This window comes from Phaenicophaeus curvirostris, chromosome 6, assembly GCF_032191515.1.
Source record: "Phaenicophaeus curvirostris isolate KB17595 chromosome 6, BPBGC_Pcur_1.0, whole genome shotgun sequence".
NCBI classification, from domain to species: Eukaryota; Metazoa; Chordata; class Aves; order Cuculiformes; family Cuculidae; genus Phaenicophaeus; species Phaenicophaeus curvirostris.
This window is the reverse complement of record NC_091397.1, coordinates 15,285,153-15,308,360: the sequence shown is the minus strand read 5'-3', so window position 1 is coordinate 15,308,360 and position 23,208 is coordinate 15,285,153.

Sequence of the window (23,208 nt, the reverse complement as noted above, 5' to 3'; positions counted from 1 at the left end):
GCCCTGTGCACCAGTGCATGACCATCCATATGGTCAAATTGCCAGCACCATCAGCTGCATCCCATCACTCTCCCAGACAGTGCCCATGCATAGTTCAGGGCTCAGCAGGGGCCTAACACATCCTCTATAGCTACTAAATACTGTCAGTCTGCTTTAGGGGCTGAGAGAATTCAGTCGTGGATGTGAAAAATCAGCCCAGGGTTGGAGAATGGGTTTGGTTGCACGTTATTTTCTATTATCCTGTGAACTTCTAGAAGTCTAGAACCAAAAATGAGCTGAATCCTATGGTAAACACAATTTCCAATGTTTTGGAAGACAGTATGGTACACCTGTGGTGTAGTAGGGAAACAAGTGACTTCCTACCTTGGAGCAGTGTGAAACAATCCTAAAGCCCTGCAACATGCCCTTAGGATGGAGAATTGGGATACTGGTGTCAGATCAATAAATTAAGACACAGTCCTTAAGTTTTTGGGCAGCAAACAGGAAGCCATCCTCTGAGGATGATACTATTATCAGTTACCAGAGCACAAATCTAGAGTAATTTCACTGAAGTCTAAGGAGATAACCTGGTGTAAAAGCTACTGGAGACTCAGACTTACTGACTTCAGAATTTTATCCTCAGGCCAGCAAATGCCTTTCAGACTCAGGAAATCTCAAGGAGAAGCTTCAAATTCAGCTCCATACTTGGACCTGGTTCATAAAATAGAATATTTCCCTATTTTCAACACGGTCTACTTGTCTTGTCCAAAATATGAAAGAAGAAACATGTTTCTTCCTGTTTAGATTTATTATCAGGATAATTGTCCCCATAGAAGTTATCTATAACATGATGCTTTTGTACCTCTTTTCGACTGTTGCTGTTGAAGATTTCAAAGAATTTTAGAATCATGGTTTACCACAGCTCATTGTATTTTAGCACATCCTGCCCTCCTTATCTTCCTGCTGGAAAAGATTGTAAGAGAGTGTGTACATATTCCTTTTAAAATGAGATACACAATTCCCTCTTTCCCTCCCCACTAACACACTTTCTGAATTCCGAAGTCCCATCGTTTTGTGCAGACCCATCTGCTTCTATTTTGAGGCAACTATTCTTCTGGCTCTGGAGTGCTGGGTAGCACTCCTGTTGAAGTCTGTCACTGTCTCTGGTTAATCAGCTGGAGAAGCTGCTGCTGCTATCTCTGCAGCATTCGGTGCCCATAACAGCCTGGGGAACAAGAGGGTTGGAAGAGAACCTGTTTCTCCCACATGCTAAGGGAGAACAGATCACCCAGGCGCCAGCCTTTTTTTTTTTCCTGCCTCTGTATATTTCATGTCATAGCAATAAATAGACTTGATAGAGACACACAGGAATTTAAGCTGCAGCCAGCAAAAAGAATAATGTATTAATTTTAAATAATTTAAATTGGAAATATCCAAGGTAAATTGAAGACCTCCCGGGAAAGTGGCAGAGGTGTTTAGGAGGCAGGCTGTGTGGTTAATCGGCATAGTCATTTTGCTGGTTAAAATAACACTTATTTAAAAAATACTTTTTCGTACACTTTGTATGCATGCACATAGGAATTGTACCGAAACAAAACTGTGAGGTTTGGAGATGGATAAATCATTTCATTCTCCAGCCTTTCTAGTGAAAGAAAAACATATTTGGGAAAGAAGGCCAAGCTTCACTGAGAGTCAGAGGCAGCAGGGCCAAGTGCGGAGGGCATGGAGCAGACCAGGCTGCTGCCCCCAGCTCTCTGCCAGCCGGCCGTGCATGGGCGGCTGCTCCCTTACAGAGCCGGCTGTGTGTCTGTGGCACAGCAGAGCCCGTGGTCAGGAGGAAACTGTTTCTGGTTCCAGTTTGCTTAGCAACACCACAGTGTTGGGCCTTGATTTACAAGGAGAGCAGCTGCCTGTGACTCGAGGTGGAGCGGGCTGCTGAAGGCAGTCACCTCAGCCAAAGTTTTGTTCTTCATTCTTTTCATTCACTACAGCCCCTACCTGGATTTCACTTGGGTTCCGGAGGAGATTTGGTTGATCTGAAACTGTGCTCTGGTGCACATCCATGCCTTTTAGCATCTCCATCCTGAACACAGGCATTTCACAGACACCTAAATCACTTGAAAACAAGATTTATATTTCCAAAGCAGGTACACACTGTGAAAAATGCCACCCAAAATTCTTCAGCTGTGCCTTTTAAAATTGAACTTCAACTGAGCCTTTTACCTCAACAACCTAAAAATAGAAGCCCTGTATTTGCATCAAAAAGAATTTTCTTATTTTCGGTGGTCATTTTTGTTTAATTTTTCTCTGGATGAGAAGCGAAGTTGTTCTGTTTTATTTCATTTTCTGCTTCCTGGGGTTTTTCAGGGCTTAGAATACTTGTATAGTGAAGATAACATTTGATGAATCAAATGTTTGACAACATTTTCTTGTTTGTCAGAAAAGACATTCAGAGAGCTGTTTTTTGTAAGACCTAATCTGTACATTCTACAGCAGTAGCTGAACTTTTCTTTGTAACCTATATATGATGTCTCTGCCTTCCTTCCTGCATTCTAATCTCTGGACGTATACAGTTGTGAAATGTCATATATGCCATTTACACCTTTATTCTAAACGAGCTGCAGAAAACAGCCTTATCACAGTAGTGTCATTTTCCTTTCAGGGCTTGAAATGCAATGTGTTAATTGCCAGCCATTACTTATTTATGATTATTGCACCAAATTCGCATCTGCTTTTTTTGTGGTTCTGAAATCATGTTCTGGACCATTACTGTTATTATTACTACTACTGTTATTTATTGCTTTTATAATGGTGTGCTTATGCAAATCATACTTTTCAAATAAAATTAAGACTCTTTTCTAGTTTTGATATATTTAGGTAGTGCTGAATGAAATTATGGCAATAATAATTTAAATACTCCCCCCCGCACAAACACATAGAAAGACTGCTGACTGTGAAGTTTGGTCAAAGTGTGGTTAGGAGAAAATTGTTAAGATACAAAGGGATTTATGCATGAATTTATTACTTGCACTAGTGGGAGTTCCACCAATAAATCCCTTGGGATGAATGTGAGTCTACATTCTTCAATGCTAGTAGAGCAGACTTTATCTTCAGCAATCATTTTATTTCCACACTTTAATGTTCCCATTCTATAGTGCAGCTCTCTATAATTTTTCTAAAAGATTTTTTATCAGTCTTGATCAAGTGTGTTAGTTGATAAATGGTTGAGAGGTGCAGACTGCAAGGAAAGATGCAATGAGTCATGCTGTCTCCTAGAAACCAGACAGCAAATAGCTTTCAACAACTATTTCAGCCTTTGCAAGTACCCTCCATTCCCGTAATCTCTCAAGATGTAAGATAGACTTCCACATTACCTGTATGTTCACCTACCCAGGAAAATTTGGGAAGCAACTGTAGTGAGACAAAGTTTAAACGGAGTCCCTCAGTACCTACACAGAGGAATGAGACTGATGGTAAATGAAGGCAAGAGGATGATGACAAAATAGGTAGGGAAAGGAACTATTTCCTCAACAGTTTAGTCCAGCCTGAATGTGGGCTTCTGCAAAGAACAGCAGTTCAGCTCTTGCCCTGTGCCTTTGACCACGCATTCCCTTCCCTTGGGGCAGCACTAGCTGTCATATCATCAATCACATGAACAAGCGGATTTGTCTGAAAACATAGAGAAAAAGAAGATATTGTTTTTTTCTGTGTTGTGTGGCTATGCAATTGCTACTGCCAGCAGAAGAGATGCATCAAGAACATAAGGCAGGAAGCGTGGGGGAAAGACTGCTTTAGGCTACAGTGTGGTCTAAGATTGCTCACTGACAAACTACACCCTCAGCTAGAGTGGTTTATTTTGAAGGAAGATCTATTTAATTTTACTAAATAGACAAGCTGAGCCTACAGGGAGTCTGAGATGACATTATGGACAGTTGAGACTGTCATTGTGGCAAGAGCAGTCCCTGGGACCTCCCTCCCCCACATGCTGCCTGTGTTACAGATGTGTTGCATATGATGTAGGACACAACATTAACTATTGCAGAGTGATTCTAGTCAGATGCACTGCTTAGTGAAGAGTAAAGCTCTGCTGTGTGACATTCAGTTATTACCCTGAGACGCGTACAGGGGAAGGTCCAAAGGCGGGGGGGTATGCAAAGACTCCTTAGACCTGAGACCGGAACAGAGATTGAACCTCATTGAAAAGTTGCTCCCAAAAGCACTTACATTGTCTTCTCCAGCTGCTTGTTCACATAAAACGAGTTTTCCTCCTAGGACTCCAGAGAAATGAATTGGTTTTTTTATTCCCATTTAGCAGTCAGGAAAACTAAGGAAAATCTTAGAAATAATTTGTCTAAAAAAAATGGAGTAGATCTTAACAAGTACTACTGTCACTGGGCCCAAAAGGCTGAGATCCTCATTCTATGCTCTGATGATCTGGCCATGCCTCTCTAGATCCTGTAGCAATAGTTTCTATGGCAATGACCTACAAGAAAAAAGTTATATTTGCGTATGCCTTTACTGATCTTGCATTTCCTTCAAATTCTGTTCAAATAGATTAGTAATAAAGGATAAACGTTGGAGGAGCCCTGTGTGGAAATTGTGAAGGAAGGCAACAACTCCCTTCTTCTTTCATACCCGCAGTGCTTCTGAGAGCCCCTGTGTCGGCTCCAAAACTGCAGTGACTCTCATGGGTTCACTGAGCGTCTTCAGGTATTCTCTTAATGAAGGAAGTGTGAGAACCATGATACTGCTGACACCTGCCTCTGTCCCTCCTGGTCCCTGAGCTGCTCAGAGGTAAGTGCCCTGCTCAGACTGAGTGTCTCCTGCAGGAGTTCCTGTAAGGGACCCTTCCCTTAGGTGTCCCCAGTAACATGGCCAAAATCCCATGGCAGTTCTTCAAAGGTGTAAGTATGAAAATAAAGTCATTAAGTGGACAGATGACAGAGGCTGAACTGAACCTTATTTGTATAAGCTCAGTTTGTGTGCACATTTGATTATAGCTAGTTTACCCTCTCTGGTATGAGTGTGTTTTACATTGTCGTCACAAATCAGATCTTTTCCTGTGCTTTGCCTAAGAGCTTGTTATAAAAACCTATCTGCCTTGCATCCCTACCCAGCCTTTTGTGTGGGAGGTGAAGGGAGTCTTCAGTAGTTTCTTGACACTATGGATGAAGTTGCTATGATATGGCAATCTGGAATCTCATCTCAGGTTTCCAGGACATGGCTAAGCCTGATCTTGAAAGGTCTGGGAGGGTGACCTACTCGCCTTCCCTGAGGATGTTTTGTTTCTCACAAAACCAGTCTCTTCTTTCTGTTTGCTCCTACTTTAAGGTCATAATCCCCTGTTTGTGATACCAGCAGGATTCCCACAGCAACAGATTATGGTGTCGCAAGCAGAGATTTATGAAGCCATATGACAGAGAAGCATGAAGAAGGGCTGTGTTGTGAGACAGCCCTGTCTACAAACTGTTTTTGTAGTAATTGCCCAAGTGGGAGGAAACCCATCTCACAGAAGTTATATTTTAACCTTCTAAGTGAGTGGTTATCAACATGCGACTGAGCATGGATATTCAACAGCAGGTTTTCTGCTTTAAAGGCCATTCATAAATCCTGACTGAATACACTAAAATCCTTTGAGGTGATTTCACAGATGTTGCTAGCAAACGGAAGAGAATGCCACAGTATAGACGACAGCTATATCAAGTGCCTTGGTAAAATGAAGGGAGACACATTGGAAGCCACAGAAGGCTGCTCAAGGGATATGTTAAGCAGTGACCATCCCTGCGGTGGCAACACCCCTTTCACAGCCTCATGGCAAGCAGAGAATTACAGAATCTGCACTTTTTTAGAAATATCATTGGTTCTCCATGAACACCAGCTTGCCTTTGTCTTAGCTGGGCTGCTTCGTTTTAAGCTATACTCAAGGTCTGTTTCAGACACATTCATGACACAAGGATTCTAAGATAGAACTCTGCGAGACTTCCTCCCCCAGTGGGTGAGATGTAGAGCTTTAGGTCTCATGAGTGGTCAGCCACATCTGGTGATGCTTGGCTCAGCTGAGAAATTCACCCTCTTTGATCATCTATCCCATCCTTGTGGTGAACGGATATGATGGTAGATTCAGCAGTCCAGCTGGGTCTAGCACCTGGCTCACAGAACAGAAAAGTGACTTTGGAGTGCTGTGGGGATGGAAGGGATCTGTTTGCCCATGTACATTTTTGGAACTGGGTGTGTGGGGTTCGCTCTCAGTGTGTGACCCTTGACTGGTCTACACACTCTTCCCTAACTTATCCTTACTTGTCTTTACCTCAAAGTGATGAGAATATTATTTTGAATCTAACTTGCACAGTGACTGGCAGGCATTTGATCTGGCATTTTACTGAATGCAAACAAACATGACCTGCAGAGGAAGTTCCTCAACAATAGCAGTTGTGCCCTTTTAGTGGGGTTCTAATTCAAGTTCTGGACTTCAGCTTTCCCCATGGTTTAGCTGGGAAAACTAAACCACTAATCAAAAATGAGGCAACATAAAGAATAGCTGAATTTCCACAAGAACACCTGAAATGCAGAAATTACCTTGTCTTGCATATGAGATTTCTACCAGCTCAATACAACTGAAGACTCCTCTGAGTTAAGAAAATGTAAAAGTGTATCTATTTTTCTTCTAGTTCTTTTCAAGAAAAAAAGCCCTTATGAAAATCACATTGAAAACTCTTAAGTTGGTGTCAAGTCATCTGATTGTTGGAAGACCACTGCTGATTTTTCTCACAGTTGCAAACTACAGGAACAGATACAAAGATAGAGTCTTACAAGTCACCAAACTACACCTTTGTGGAAACAGATTTTTTTTTCTACTGCAGACATAAGCTGCAGTTTTACAGCTACATGAGTCAGTGATGTCACTAAAAGGTCCCAGCATCCTTCTGCATCTGCTGTTCATCATTATCCTCCCACTGCTTTTCCTATAATGCTGGCAAAACCATTCATGTGAACTCTCTTATGAACTTGATCAGAGAAATGGTGACATAAAAGCAGGAACAAGCAGCTTACAGTGGTAGGCGCAAGATCACTTTTGTTGGCATGAGTTCTGACTGATTCTGACTTGAAGTGCTCATGAAATGACAGTTATATTTGCATATCTGTGTGTTGGCTTAAATTCTCCTCAAACTGTTGCTTGTACAGATTATATCTATAGGAAATAATAATTTACTCAGAATGTTTTACAGGCCTGTCCAAAATGCTAAATCTGGAACCAGCCGTGTCTGGATTTTAGTCTCAGATCTTCACTCCATACCCACTCCAGTTTGGACATCATCTAAACATCCATCATTTGCCCTGTTGTCAGCCTTTGACTTTCATACAAGTAGGATAAATGCTGTGTAGGAGAGCATTCAAAGACTTTGGTGACTGCTGCTAGACTTTCAACATAACTCTGATTAGGATACTTGATTTATTACTTCTTGTTGGAATGATACAGACATTCTGATCATGAACAAACACTAAACAGCTGTGGCACTAAAAGAGATGGGCAGAAGCAGCAGGCAAAGCCAACACATGGTGCTTGATCTAAGTCCCTAAGACAATTACTGATATATTCTTTAGTGTCATTCAATTTAAGAAGGTCATTCAAAACAGTGCTGTTTTAAAAAAAGTACAGAATCAAGTAACAATCACACTGACATTTTTTGAGTTCCTCATATATTGAAAAATAAGTTGTCATGTTATTTTAAATTCATGCAAGTAAAAAAAATTCCTCACTTTAAAAGTCGAAGTTCTCTTTTTTGCTCAGGTTTCCAAAGTTCATAGTTACTTTCTTTGCTTGTTAAAACTTGTCTAATTTCTATGAACTATTGCATACTTATCCACAGAAGAAAACATACATGTGTTAAAAACTATTAGTCTCTAAATATTTCGAATGGGAAATGAATAATTAAACAAAGAAAGTGTGTTTCTTAGACATATTAGATTTACACCCACACTTCCCTCAACTCTTATAGTGGAACTTTATTTACTTCGTATATCTCAGCCCACACTAATGGTTCTTAGGACTTGTGAATTACTGCCATTTGAGGATGTGAAGTGAATTTATAAATGTGATCAGATCACAGTGAGTAGGTAGGTTTCATGGTCTCCATTTCAGAGCTGTGGGTCCTGAGGCACAGAAGTTTAAGTGACATTCCCAAGGGCATAGAGGAAACTGGTGACAGAGATGAGAAGCCCAGAGTTCCTGACCTCTCTATCCTGCTCACTAATCATGAAACCACATCTACTGCATATCTCAGAGTTTTTCACATTGCTGCTGGGGAACTGGCTCTTCAGCGGTGTCTCTGTACTTCTTTGTTTCTGAAAAATTTCCTGTGTAGCAAATATAATCTAACAAAGGTTTTAAGGTTAACAGTGAAAGGGCCAGAATTGAATTTCTGCCACTTTAGCCTTACAAAATGCAAGTGGCACACATGTTCATGCTAGGTGGGACACTGACAGACACTTGTTGTGGTATTCTTCCCTTTGACAGAGCCCCAGACATGCACCTGGGAGAGATAAAGATCTCTTAAGGTTGAAGGACCTGGGAACTTGCACTAATTCTTTTGCTGGGCATAGGTACGAGTTAGACTATTTGTGCTCCAATGTGATTATGGAAGTGCCAGAGCTGAGCGTGTTTTGACAAGCCACAAAGGATACGAGCTCTTGGGAATCAATTAATAAAATTTACAGCAGCCTTCAAATTGCCTTAATTTTGTTTTTAAATTAAGACAAAGAATTAGGGATTCATAAGAAACTCCCTTATGCCTCTCTCCTGACTGAAAAGGAAATAAGTGCATTGTCTATAAAACCAGATCTAACTACATGTGAAAATGCTTGTCTATATTCCAAAGACATTCCACATACATTCCTATATCTTTTCTAGGTTGTCTTGAATTCAGGTCTAAGAAGTAAGATACATTTCTTGGATTTCCCAAAGATCATTTCTCTCAGTCAGGTGTGATGATTTTTCAGGGCATTTTGACCCAGATTTTGGTAGAGACCTTTTTGGCTAGAGACCTTGTCTTGGCTTCTTGGTGGTTACTACAGGGAGAGGAAAGAGTTAAACTTCTCTTTCAAATAAATCCTGTCTTGTTTCATCGCTACTTGTAATACTATTTTTTCATTCTTCACTAGCACATATTGAAATAAATGTAGCAAGTGACACCTCCTAATTAACTAGAAGAAGCCTCTTGGGATGACAAAGTCCTCTCCAACCTCTGTTTAACTCAAGCAGTCAGATCATGTAATCCTTTCCATTAAGTTGAATCTTTTTAAATTCTTTTTTTTTGGTCTTGCTAAAAAGATGATCCATAATTTTGTAACTCTAAAGGTTCTTTTTAATTTCTCACTGCAGTCACTGTTATTAATTTAGAGCAGTGTGAAAATGCTTCAGCTAATTTTAAACAAGGAGTCTTTGAAACAATCTAGCTGGGCAACAATGCACAGTACAGGCTCTCTTAGTTTACTTTTCAGTGAGTAGAGATATTATTCAGCTGAGTCTACATTAGCAACAAGTATGATTTCGTATGACTGTAAAGTAAAACTTGGTGCTGAGGAGTCCACTTCCACACTGCAAACATTTTGGGGATTTTACCTCCTCTGTTTGGCTGAGGCTGATCCCATGGATTGAACTCCTGTTCACTAAGCTGGTAACCTGGAGCTCACCGCATAACTTTTATCACATATTCTAGATTAATTTCAACTGAAAAGAATCCATCTAGTGCCTTCTAAAGCCATTCTGCAAGGTGAAGCAATTAGGCTAGGAGATCTGCTTCAAAACTGATCTGAGTCATAACATTGATGTAAATACACCTTCTGCTTTCTTTGGCTAAACAAACCCCATACATCTGTGTGTGGATACAGACAAACCAAGATCACCCTTGCCATGCTCTGAATGGCAGGATGTGACCCAGCCATGGCAGGGGAGTGTCATGATCTGGCTAGTATATTCTAAGGAGAGTTTAAGTCTTTCTCTAGCTTCTTACTTCGTCTTGTTCTCAGTCTCCTAAAATGAGATCTATTCTCCATGCCAAAATGGGAGTAATTTTCCTGGCCTTCATGAATTTTAATATGACTTTTTGGAACAGGGATAAACAGAACTGGTCATGCTACTGCAGATGAGGCTGGTGTTTAGAGCTTGTCATTTAGATTGTGCAAATGCTGATAGAAATCACTACCTCAGTTACAGGCAGTTCCCATTTCAAGGCTATTTCAGCAATTGTACCAGATAGAAATTTAGCCATCAGCTACAACTAAGACAGGCAGATACTGCAGACCCACAGTGAAAGAATTACAGCATTCTGCGCCGCAGCTCTCCAGTCTACTCTGGGCAGCACCTGGACAAAATTGTGTGTATAGTTAGAACTGATCCATAGTCAAGATCATATCAAACAGTGAGGACATATTTCCTATGAGCTATATACTCTAATCATCTGAAAAAAAGTTACAGAGGGAAATCTGCTGGGAAAAGCACATGAATCAGCTCTTATATACCCTGTATTACTATGGTGGATTTTAGAACACCATTCCCTCCAGCTGGTCAGATGTCAACAATCTTGGAGTTTGAAATGGGCCATTGACAGGCCAATTAGGACTTTCATGAGGTGGTTAGGTTGATGAAAGTGAATATTTCACGGTTGCACTTTTTCATAGAGTTTCAGTTGTCTAATGGACCTTCCATCCCTGCCCACGTAACCCATTACTTTGCATTTATGCACCACAGGCACAAAACTTAACTATCAGTAGGAGAGAAGGCAGATGGGAGAGAATATGTATAGCTGCAAAATAAAAGATTTAAAGGACAAAGAATAATGGAAAAGCTTCTATTTTTGACAGTTATGCTTCTTAAATACATAGAAGATTTAAAAGTTGGAAGGCAGCACACTCCCAAACACTTCACAGTTGCTGTCATTGGGCACTTCATGTCAGAAACATGATTCTGACTGACATTTGTGGGAGTAGCGTTCACAAGAAGAATGGTACTGAACAGTAGCTTTGATTTGGCATATCTATATTGTACCATATAGCATACTATAGATATTCTCAAGCCAGTTTCTCATCTGTTTTCAGAACAATGTTGTGTCTTTGATAGTTAGCCATGCTGAGAAGAGGAGTTATTTTGTTAGGGTCCTGTACTATGTAAATGTGGTTCTTCTGCCTGCAGGGCCTTAGCTAAGATGTCAGCTTTTTTCTTGATGTAAGCTTTTGCTTACAATGGGTTTGGGCAACAGCCAAATATGTAGTATTGCACTGGAAGTTGTGAGCATGTCCTCAGCTGGTGATGCTGCAGACAATGAGAGTTTTATCTGCACAACTTTCTCCGTGTCTTATCTTTCCTTTTCTTCTTTCAACATAAGGAGGACCTTTGGTCTCTGGGTGGTTTTACCTAATTTTGAACTAACTCAGACATTTGGGTTCAAAAGTTTACCTTCACTGTTATTGGTTTCATGTTCTACCAGGATGAAACTGGGGTAGAAGGCTCAGAAAAGAATAATTTCTGAAAAGAAAAGAAGGAGAAGTGAGGAGAGGAGAGATGAGCAAAGATGTTGCAGAATTACAAACAAATGTTAGGATGAGCAGAATGAGAAAAATATTAAAAAATGTAATGGGAAATATAGTACAATAAATACATTCCATATGGCCAAGAAGAGGGACAACCTGGCTTTAAGGACAGTCTACTGCATGCTGGGTTTTTTCAGCTTGAATTGTGCGTCACTGTGGATTGTTTCTTTTTTTAATTGAATAATTGAATAATTCTGGAAAAAAATAGGGAGGCTAGCAACCTTGCAGCTCTCAGCAAATACTTTCAGTGTCACAAAAATCTCTGTCATTCTTTCTTTGATCTAGCCACCTCTTAGGAACTTTATTCCCACACCAGTGGTGGGGTGAGAGCGCAGGACTTACATGCTCTGTGCTGGACTCTGGCCAGCGGTATTCAAACTGCACATACTCTTTGCCAGATCTGCTGAGAACCTGTGATGACATTTTTGGAAGGGCAAGATGTCTCTCAGAGTTCAGGGAATGGGTGGATCATCTGTCACTGTAAGTGTGTATGTGATCTAAATAATTGCTTGGCTTCAGTTTGCCATCCAGGCCGAGGTGCTGGTTCATTGCTCTGATCTCTGAACCAGGGAATCCATCTAGAGAACCCGGGACATGGCCCTGCTTCTGTCCACCATATTTTCACAATAATTTTCTGAATTAAAGGGAAGCTTTTAAAAATAAAAACATTCAGAAGCTTTGTAGTTGTTTGTACCATAAAATGAACTAAACTTCCATGACCTCCTGGGTCTCATACAAAGACCCTTGAAATAAGGCTAGCCTGAGGGATGGGTTAGCTGGGCGGCTGCCCGGCATGCTTAAGACTAGAGTGCACGACTGAAATTCTAGGTTAATGTTTATCCTCAATCAATTAGTGGTTTGGAAAGGCATGAAACTCTGGCTTGCCCTGGGCACTGTTTGACTAAAGGCCAGCCATGGCTGGGAGCCCCAGAAGGTTGCAGATCTTGGCTCTGTGGGAGGCTCAGCTACACAGGCACAAACAAGTTTTCCTCCAAAGACCCTCAGTGCTCTGTTTAAAAGAATTTTTCATCCTCCACCTGTGGCCATGAAAGAGGGTTGACAGATGGGCTATTGTAATGGGTGATTCTGTAAACAGCATGCATTTAGCAGAAATGCTGAGGGTGTGTATTTACAGGGGACTTACATGGATTTTCACTGTAGATGTGGGGGAAGGCGTGGGGCGTCTGTGTCCTGAAGAGCCACTGCAGATCTGCTGTATTAATTCCCTGTGCAGAGCACTGTATTTTCTTTTTCTTCATTAGCTTCTGTTGGAAAGTAAATACAGCAATCTGGAGAGACAGGAAAGGAGAAGCTTTTGAATAACATTTGGTCTGGATATTAATCGTCACTTTTCAATAATCTGATCTCTAAAGCCTTAGACCTGCAATAATATTTGTACCCATATACAAAGGTTTTGGGTGATTCTACCTCACCCCTCTCTGTCTCATGCCCCTATGCAGAACATTCAGGGATGTAGTAGACTGGGAAATCAGGAGCAACAGAGGAGAGAGGTCTGTCAAGTGTGTATTGATACAATGGAAGGAAAGGTGAAGCAATATGTGGAGGAGAGCTATAAAGCTGGCTGCAGAGGATTCATTGGAACCTGAAAGTTGAAAGGAGAACCTGAGAAACAGCAGAGAAAATTGCAGTAAAGAGAAGATGAGAGGAAAGAAAAGATGTCATTTCAAGAAAGCAGTGAGGAGCTGACAGGAAGAAGATGATCCCAAATAAAAATAGGCAGAAATGGAGGTGAGGTGGAGAAGTACTAGAGGGACTAGCCTCAAGGATGCTGATGAAAAAGCAGAAAAGGAAATGAGTGCTGGTCCCTGGGTGACCAAACAAGCAGGTTGGGATGGCTGGCTATCCTCTCCAGTGCTGGCTTCGGCAGTCTGTCAGATGGCAGAGTTGGAGCTGGCAATATAGCACTGACAGAGGGGTGAGCAACACGTGGTTTCACTGGCAAAGCATAGCTGTTTCCAAGGGACTTCAAAGACTTTTATATATATAGAAGCAGGTCTGGCCCTCAGGCACAAGGCCAACAAGTAAGAAAAGAGTCAGTACACGTCCATGTTAGTACTTCCTTATAATGGGGACCTAGACTCTGTGAAAACTTATGCTCTCAGGTCTGCCTAGAGCAGTTCCTGATTACTATCAAACAAATTCAGAGTGGGGCCACCAGAGATAGAAATGTCCCACATCTTTTCACCAAATCCTGCTAGAGGCCCGCATTTCTGTTTCTAGCACAGGTCAACATACTCTACTGTCAGTACTGAACAACTGCACCATGACAGTACACAGGGCTATTTTTAGAAGATGAGAAAGTTTGCTGGAATCTATACCAAATACGATTGCGTTCAGCCAGCAGAGAAAGTTAATGTCACTTACCTCAGGTGCATCAGCTTTTCCAAGCCTTCATTGCTAGTGTTTTGCATGCACAGCAAAGTGTTGGCTCTGCATGAAACACTTAGAGGTGGTGTTACTGTTCTTCTCATGCTTTTGACTGTGCTGACAGCAGGAGCAACCCTGTTTCCCGAGAAGATAGTAGAAGTCATGATGCTTGTAGTGGATCTTTCTTTCTCTCTCCAAAAGCAGAAATTATGTGAAGCTATGGCCTGTTTTCGACTGGATGAGGGATAAGTCATCCTATGATTTTTTCATCAAATTAGTGAAGCAGGATATCCAAGTACTGTAGAGGAAAATGAGTCTAAGGAAGAGATCAGCTTTGGCTGATCCCTCAAGACAAGGTATAGAGTTGTCTTCCTGAGCACTGGATTTCAGTTCTTTTGTAGCTCCCAAATGAAGAAAGAGTATACCCAATAGAGATAATTGTTCTTCCATGCAATGTAGTGAGCTCCAAACACATAAAAGAGAAGTATAGTCAGTTTTATTGTGGATTGTTCTTTCCTGATTCCAGTCAATGGTTAATAATCATGTTGTCATTTTTTTTAAACAGTTGGCACCAAAATTTCATTCATTCATTCATTAGAAAGAACCACCACCAACCTATTACAAAACCTGCCATTAACTCACAAAGTCATATTCTTGACATCTGTTAAGTAAAGGTTTATTTTACACTTCAAAAGTCAATCTGCACAGCTGACTAAAGTTCTTCAGAACTGTACAGTCTGCTCCTGTCAAATATTTGGGAAAATAAAAGTTGATTTAAGAAAAATATTTGTTTTAGTTGGAAAATGAGCTGCCTTTATATGAGAAAACGTGACTTTCCTAAAAATTCAAGAAGGGGGTGGAAGAAGATGAAGCATTTCCTATGTACTCTATCGAATTTTATCAGTATCAGAAAATGACAGCTGATTCAGTTGTCTGTAAATTTCATTTCAAGCTCTACATTTTAGCTATAACATTCTGGAAAGCTGATAGGGGTCAAGCTAGGCTCTTGGATAGTTTGCAAAGAAAGTTCTTGAAAGTATTTGATTCGGGGTATCAGTGATTTGCAACCACGTCTATGCTACATGACAATTCTGGCTTTTCTGTCATACTTGGTTATGCCCTTAATCCATAACAAGACAATTTTTTCCTTCATTCAAACCATAAAAGACTGCACCATAATCAGAAGGAGTAGTAGATGTGATTGGTCATCTCAGGTACTCAGATCCAAAGTTAACTCCACAACTCTTTCAGTAGTTGCCCTTAAACCTGAAGTATGTATCTATGATTTCAAGTGTAGGATTCATTCTACATTATATTGAGCCATTAAAATGACATGTCTAATCTGAATGGATGGTTTAGCCTCCTTCCGTGGTCACTGGAGCAAAACAGGTATGTGTGCAAGGTGTTGTTCATAAGATAGTTAGAGTGGCTTGCTCTTTCACAGCAGCTGTTTCTTCACCTCCGTTACAGACTGAACCTAGATACCTTAGACTAGGTCTATTACATGTTAGTTAACTCAGGTTTTGTGAGATTAATTCTGTCTGGTTGTCTTAACTTCCAACTGTAGGTAGACTTGCCGTACCGTTCAAGACCTGTCACTGGCCTAAATCTTGCCATAACTCAGACAGATTCTCCTACAGCGATCAGTGCCTTCTAGAGCAAAAATTAGCAGCTGATCTGCCTCTAATAAAGCCAAGAAACAGGAATGCTGCAAGTGACACTTTTTCAGCAGTGGAGAGAACAACAATCCAGGGCAAAAGTTCTTCCTAGGTCTAGGTAGATTTGAGTCTTCATCTCTGGTCTCCTGGAATGTGTCTTTAGCAATAACCAGAGTGAGAAGATGTGGACACCCTCATTATCCCATCCTGAGGCTTTAAACCGCCAACTTGAAAATTCACTGAGAAAGAGAAAAACCAAGTATCAAGTAACAGAGGTTGGTCTAGGGAAATCTTTCATGTGTTATAAATTTTTACTAATGCATACTCCTCTGAAAGATTTGATCCCTGGAATCCCTGGGACTTGATCCCTGGGATCTGTGACAAGTGGTGTCCCTCAGGGGTCTGTACTGGGACCAGTGCTGATTAATATCTTCATCAATGATATTGACAGCGAGATGGAGTGCACCCTCAGAAAGTATGCGGATGACACCAAGCTGAGTGATGTAGTTGCCACACGGGAATGATGGGATGTCATCCAGAGGGACCTGGACAGGCTGGAGAAGTGGGCCTGTGAGAACCTTATTAGGTTCAACAGAACCAAGTGCAAGGTCCAGCACCTGGGTTGGGGCAATCCCCGTTTTCAGTACATGATGTGGGGTGACATGATTGAGAGCTGCCCTGCAGAGAAGGACTTGGGGGTTCTGGTCAATGAGAAGCTTGACATGAGCCAGCAATGTGTGATTGCAGACCAGTGTGGCCAGTGGGGTGAAGGAAATGATTCCACCCCTCTGTTCCTCTGGAACTCATCTGGAGTACTGCATCCACTTCTGGGATCCTCAACCTAAGAAGGATATGGAACTGTTGGAATGGGTCCAGAGGAGGGCTACAAAGATGATCTGAGGGCTGGAGCACCTTTCCTATGAGGACAGGCTGAGAGAGTTGGGCTTGTTTAGCCTGGAGAAGAGAAGGGTCGAAGGAGATCTTATAGTGACCTTCCAGTAGCTGAAAGGGGCCTACAAGAAAGCTGGAGAGGGACTATTCATAAAGGCTTGTGATGATAGGATGAGGGGGAGCAGGTATAAACTGGAGAAGGGCAGATTTAGACTAGACATTAGGAAGAATTTCTTCAGCATGAGAGTGCACAGGTTGCAGTATATGAGAGACACTGGCATAGTTTGCCAAGGGAAGTTGTAGATGCCCCATCCTTGGAGCTGTTTAAGGCCAGGTTGGATGGGGCCTTGGGCAACATGATCTAGTGGGGTGTATCCCTGCCCATGGCAGGGGGGTTGGAACTAGATGATCCTTAAGGTTCCTTCTAACCCAAACTATTTTATGATTCTATGATTCTATGATTCTATGATTCTATGATTCTATGATTCTATGATTCTATGATTCTATGATTTAGAGTCATCTCTCTCTTCTTCATTTCAGTGCTTAAATGGGTCACATAAAGTGGAAGAACTTCAGTATGAAGGAACAATAATAACCCTCCAGAAGTCCCTTAAAGCTGTTCTTAATGACTATGCTCCCTTAGGCAGTTGGGAAAACAGGGCTTAAATTAGACAGAAAAGGGAATTGAACTGGGATCCCCATATTCTAGATGAGTGATCCAGACCCTGTAAATTCCAGAGAATTCAAATGAGTGATAATAACATTTCCTTCTCCAGCTAGTTTTTAAAGCAAGTCGTTATACAAACACTGTATTTTACCTAGCTTTCAGAGAATGCAGCAACAGGAGCAATGTGTGCCCAGACCCTGAAGATCAAGGAAGGAGAATGTGGAACTCATGATTTTATTGTCATTTCTGACTATCTAATTTAAGAAACTCTAGTTCAGCTGAGCATGTTGTTTTAGGTAGAATTTCTTATGGAATAATCCACCTCAGTGGTTTGGGTACATAGTAAACTTGGACGCATAAATCAAGGACTAGATGCTACAATGCTCTACACTACAATAGTCTTACTGACCTAACCCTAGTATTACAGAACATTGGGGCAACCTAGGCAGTGACTTGCCATCAGCTTATTTGGAATTTGATCATATAGTTGTCCTGTGATAGAGTTCATTACGATTTCCTTACCTATTGTATGCGAACTTCAGGCATCTTCACAAAATCATAAAATCAAAGAATGATCAGAGTTGGAAGGAACCTCTGGGGATCATCCAGTCCAACCCAACTGCTAAAGCAGATTCACCTACAACAGTTTGCACGGGAATGTGTCCACAGTCTTCCTGGGCAGCCTGTTCTGGTGCTCTTTTATACTCAAAATAAAAAAGTTTTTCTTCATGTTCAGGTGGAAGTTCTTGTGTTCCAATTTGTGCCTGTTGCCCCTTGTCCTGTCTCTAATCACCACAGAAAATAGTGCTCCAAACTCTTAACACCTGATCTTTAGATATTTATAAGCTTTGATGAGATTGCCTTTTGGTCTTCTCTTCTCCAGGCGAAACAGTCTCAGGTCTCTCAGCCTTTCCTCATAAGAGGGATGCTCCAGTCCTCTAATTAACTTGGTGGCCCTCCGCTGGACTCTCTCCAATAGTTCCTTGTCTTTCTTGAGCTGGGGAGCCCACAACTGGACACATTACTCCAGCTGCAGCCTCACCAGGGCAGAGTAGATGGGGAGGACCAGCTGCCTCACCCTACTGACCACACTGCTCCTAATGCACTCCAAGATACTATTGGCTTTCTTGGCCACAAGGGCATTATTTTGATTACATTTAATGTTATTGCACTTCAGCCCATTGCCGTTAAGGTCTGGAACACTGATTATTATTTGTGTTGCCTTTATGAGGTTTTGAGGGAGAAGTGTTTTATAATAAACGATGGGAATTTTCTTTATCTGCTAGTATCCCTGGAATATAGACTCTGGTGAAATAAAAGTGTTTTGGTTTTAATGCGTCCTTTTATACACTGACCTATGTTATCATAATGTATTTAGCATATTTTTAAAATAAACACAATCACATAGGCTGTAGATCAATAAGTTTTTCTTACATGGGAAGACTGATGTTCTGGAAGCCTAAGGCTTGAATATCACTACTTGCTTAGTTTAATTTGTGATGAAGTGTTTGCACTCTAGCCTGAGTCATTTTGCTAGTGTAAGGCAGCCTATTTGCAGTGATGGTTGCATTATAGTATATGACAAAATTCTGAGATAGGTTTAATATAAGTTAGAATCAACTTAATAAAAAATGACCCACAGAATATCCACAGTGACAGAACGTAGTCTTTCAGCAGCTGACAGAATAATTCCTCATGAAATGTTATCAAGTGGGACACTGGAACTTCCAAAAGAGCATAATATATTAAATGTCAATCAATATGAGTTTATGAAAATAGTTCTTGTCAAACAAACCAGATGTCTTTCTCTGATGGGATTACAAGGTGGGTTAATAAAGGTAAATAGGACTGACACAATATACATGGATATATGACAGACATTCATCTGAGCACCCAGCAAACATTTCCTTAAGAAACTGTAATGACTAAAAATCAACACAGCGCACAATGAGCTTATTAGAACTGGCTAACTGGTAGGTCTCATAATGTAGACAGGGAATCATAACTGAACATATATGTCTTTCGTGAACCTTGGAAGAGTGAGGAGGAGTTGGACTGCTATATCTTCATTTTCTGTATTTGTATGGCTGTGACTACGTTAATGAGTCTAGTTCTGGGGTTCACCATCTCATGAAGTTGTCTGCAAACTGAGGAGGGGAGATGAACAATTTGGGGAAAAGTGCAGAAATGGTTAAAGAACAAGAAAACAAGGATTGTAAAGTCAATGAATTCAATCTGTTTAGTTTATCAAAGGAAAGGTTAAGAGATGATATAATCACAGTTTATAAGTATCTCCATGGAGAATAATTGGAGGTTCTTCAGTTCAGCCAACAAAGACATAACAAGATGCAGTGGACACCAAAGCTGGAAATATTCAGATTTAAAGGCATTAGTTTTATAAAGAAGTTGATTAACCTCTGGAACAATTTAACAAGGATTATGGTAAAACCTCTGTCTCTGGTAATCTGTAACTCAGAATAGAATATCTTTCAGAAATGTTTGATTAGATTAGTGTGGTAGTTCCTCACAGTTTTATAATCTAAGAAACACTTGGGTGACTTGACCATTAAGCTTACTTACGTTTAAATGGATACCTGCCATTTGTATCTTTACTGAGTGCTAGCTCAAAAGTGGTAGCATTGACGCCTTTCTCAGATGATAACATGTTTATATGCTGGTGCAGTTTGTGGGTTGCCATAAAATTTAAACTACTCCTTTAAGTAGTTCAAAATGAAATACAGTCTCTGGCAGCAGCAGGATGTACACAGCTGTAGCATGTGTGCCTGTCATGTCATACCCCTAGCAAACATTCAGATCCTGGCACGCATTTTCTTAACATAAATAGTTTAGAGTATGTGGTCAGGCTCCAAGACAGAAAAAAATTGCTCAGTCTAGTGTAGCAACCCTGACCAGTGGGGATTTAATGCCCTCTTTAGAGAAACTATCTCAACAACACAAGTCTATTTGCTTAGTCTATCATTTAATAGCTCTTGGAAGCAACTCAATGGCCTGGCAAAAATTTGGACTATGAGCCATCCAAAGGTAATGCCAAACTACACGCCATGTGATGAGAGGATGCAATCTCCATCTCTGAGAAGAATGGGATTTAAGGCAATAATTTAATCATAGAATCATAGAATTATATGTAATTTAATGACTAAGGAACCTGGATTTGAGAACTTATTTTTTGGTGCTTCTCCTCTGTGGCAGCATTGCTGTTAGCGTCTCTGTCATAGGGAATGAAAGAGGGCCTCAACTGCATGTGCCAATTGGCAGTGCTCATTCTGACCTCCTTTCATCTGCACAGCCTCACACCTGGATGCTCCAACCTGTGCTTTGTTAGCTATACTTCTGCTGTTCTTAACGCTGTCATGTGGTTAAAAGAGAAAACATATGTGTCAGATTTTTTGAGATTATTCCTGGCCTCTTGGCCATATCCTAATTTACATCATTGCATTTTCCCTCTGTATTCTTCCCTGAGTTTCAGTTGGTTGCAGTATTTCTTCATATTTGGTTCCTAATAACACACAACTACCATTAACAAGTAGACAAAGAATGCAGATGTTTTTGGAAGAAAGGATTAGCCATTAGAAGAGTTATAGGGTCAACTCTGGTTTCTCCAAGACATAAATCAATCCTCATTCTTCAGGATATAAATCATACACTAAATGTCTGAGACTTAAAGGAGAAATTTCCTTCACTAACATGCTGTTGCATAATTGTCTATTACGGAAGTTTTACATCTTTCTCTGAAGCATCTGGTACAGGTACCATTAGTTTGTTCTGGAATGGCAGTTCCTGTGCACCTTTGTGGAGCATTCCTGTGACAGCTGAGCAGCTGCTCAATTCCATCTCATACAGGGCAGCCAGATGCACCACTGCTTTAAGGCTGTCCTTCTATTCAGCATCCTGTTCTGCTTCCTATACTTGTCTTAAGGAAGGCTAGCTAGCCGTATATTTTCACACACTTTTGCTATCTGATGCCTTTTACATTGGGATATACAGCTACCTGCAATGTTATTGTAACACAGGAGGAAAATTGTCACAGTCTGGGAATATTTAGAAATCTAGTACTCAGGAAAACATACAGAGAAAATGGATTGCTCTCCAAACTAGTCTCACATCCTGTTTTATCTCTACCTTACCACCAGGAGAGAACTACCAGGAGAGAGATGTGTTGTAAATCACAATCATAGCAACAATGATCATTGTAATTAGTTTTGTATAATGCTTTCCATTTCAGTCCTTTGTTTTCAGTAGCTCATAGCTTACTAAAATTTTCACTTATTGATTTTGAATAAGGGAAGGAAATAAAAAAAAAAATACAACAGAAAAACCCAAACCTATGTTTTTCTTTATTACTAAACAGTTATGGTCATTGTTTTCAAATGGCTCTGCTACTCAAATAGATGAGGGTAAACAGCTACAATTGAGACTGCCGTAGACATTTTGAAGTAGATTTTTATTTTTTTAAGCTTGGAGCATATAAAGAGATCATACTAAAAATAGTGAGCAGATTTTTCAGGGAATACCTTGGGACAAGTAGAGTAGGCAATGAAAATCTGCAGGTATTATCATCCATATTGTCTGTCTTGGATGCTCTAGGATGACTGAGATAACCTAGGGAATCCTGAGAAATTACTGAATGGTTCAACAACAAGGTTAAGCTTTAATACCAATGCATGATCTATCAGCTCATAAATTAAATTTTTTTAGACACAAGCAAGATGGAAAGACATAAAGTGGGTTCAGAACATCAGAAGTCGTCTAGTTCTGGACTAATTGTCACGAACTTTTTAAAGTCAGTGGTGACATAACCAATGCAGTCATTGGAATCCACTCTAATGCAGATACACAAAAGAGGCTGTATGTATTTCTTCCTACAAGTACCCATCTTTGCTGGCTAAATGGAGATTGGAGTGAAGATCTTAGGTGTCTACATTAAGATGCCTCAACTTTAGAGACTCATAGTCTTAATCCACATTTCTTCCATATTCTCCCTTATAAGATCTCTGGGTTAACATTTTTATTGTGGTAAGTTATCTCTTCCCTATTTTTTTTATTAAGCTGCAATCTCTTATAATACACGCTTGAATAATGTTCAGTCCAAACAGGAAGTACTTTAAGCTTGGACTAGTCAATACATCTACAGAAATAATTTGTATCTGTTTTCTGTTGTCACTTAGGTGAGATGCTCCATACACTTCAGTAAGGATGCTGATGAAGCAACTTCCATGGTGCTCCTAACATTTCCTCTGATGGATGGATGGGTTCTTGGGAACTGCCACAACTAAGTGGAAAAAGGGTTCCAGAGCATCCCAGTCCAATGGGGTGTACTCTCAGGCACATAGTGGTGAAGACAGGAATGAAGACATACCAGCATGGTAAGATTTTGTAGACTGACACCCCGTATGTTCATTGTATTCATTTCCTCACTCAGTCCTCCTTCTCTTTATCTCCCTCTCTTTACCACTTCCTTTTCTCTCCTGTTCTGCAAGATCTTCTATTTAATCTCTCACCATTTGTATACCAAAAACTTCACAAACCCACAAAAAAATCACCACACAGAAGGCGGAACTCATATACCTGTGCTTCTTTTCCCTAACCTTTGTCTTGTTTGCCAGCTGAGGCACTATGTACAGTGGCTGTGAAGGTTTAATTGTGTGAGCATTTCTGTCAGTCTAAGCCAATGATTTCAAGGTCAAGCTTGCTCATTGACCTCACCACTGGGGCAGTGGACGAACAAGTTTCTATGTCTGACAGTATCAACTTATGCTCTTCCTGCTTCCTCATTTAAGAACAGGCTAGCAAAAGTTTGAAGGTCACTCTTCTGATCCATGTCACTGTGTCACCCAGTCCAGGTTGTAGACAGCTATTCCAGCCACACTGGGGGTGCACAGCAGGTACAAGTTGGTTAAACGGGCACTGCCTCAGAGAAATGTCAAAATTACCTGAAAAAGAAAGTAGGAAGTAAGTTAAGAAAATACACTGATGATAGAAAGCTATTCAGGTTTGTAGGACAAGGGCAGACTGTGAAGT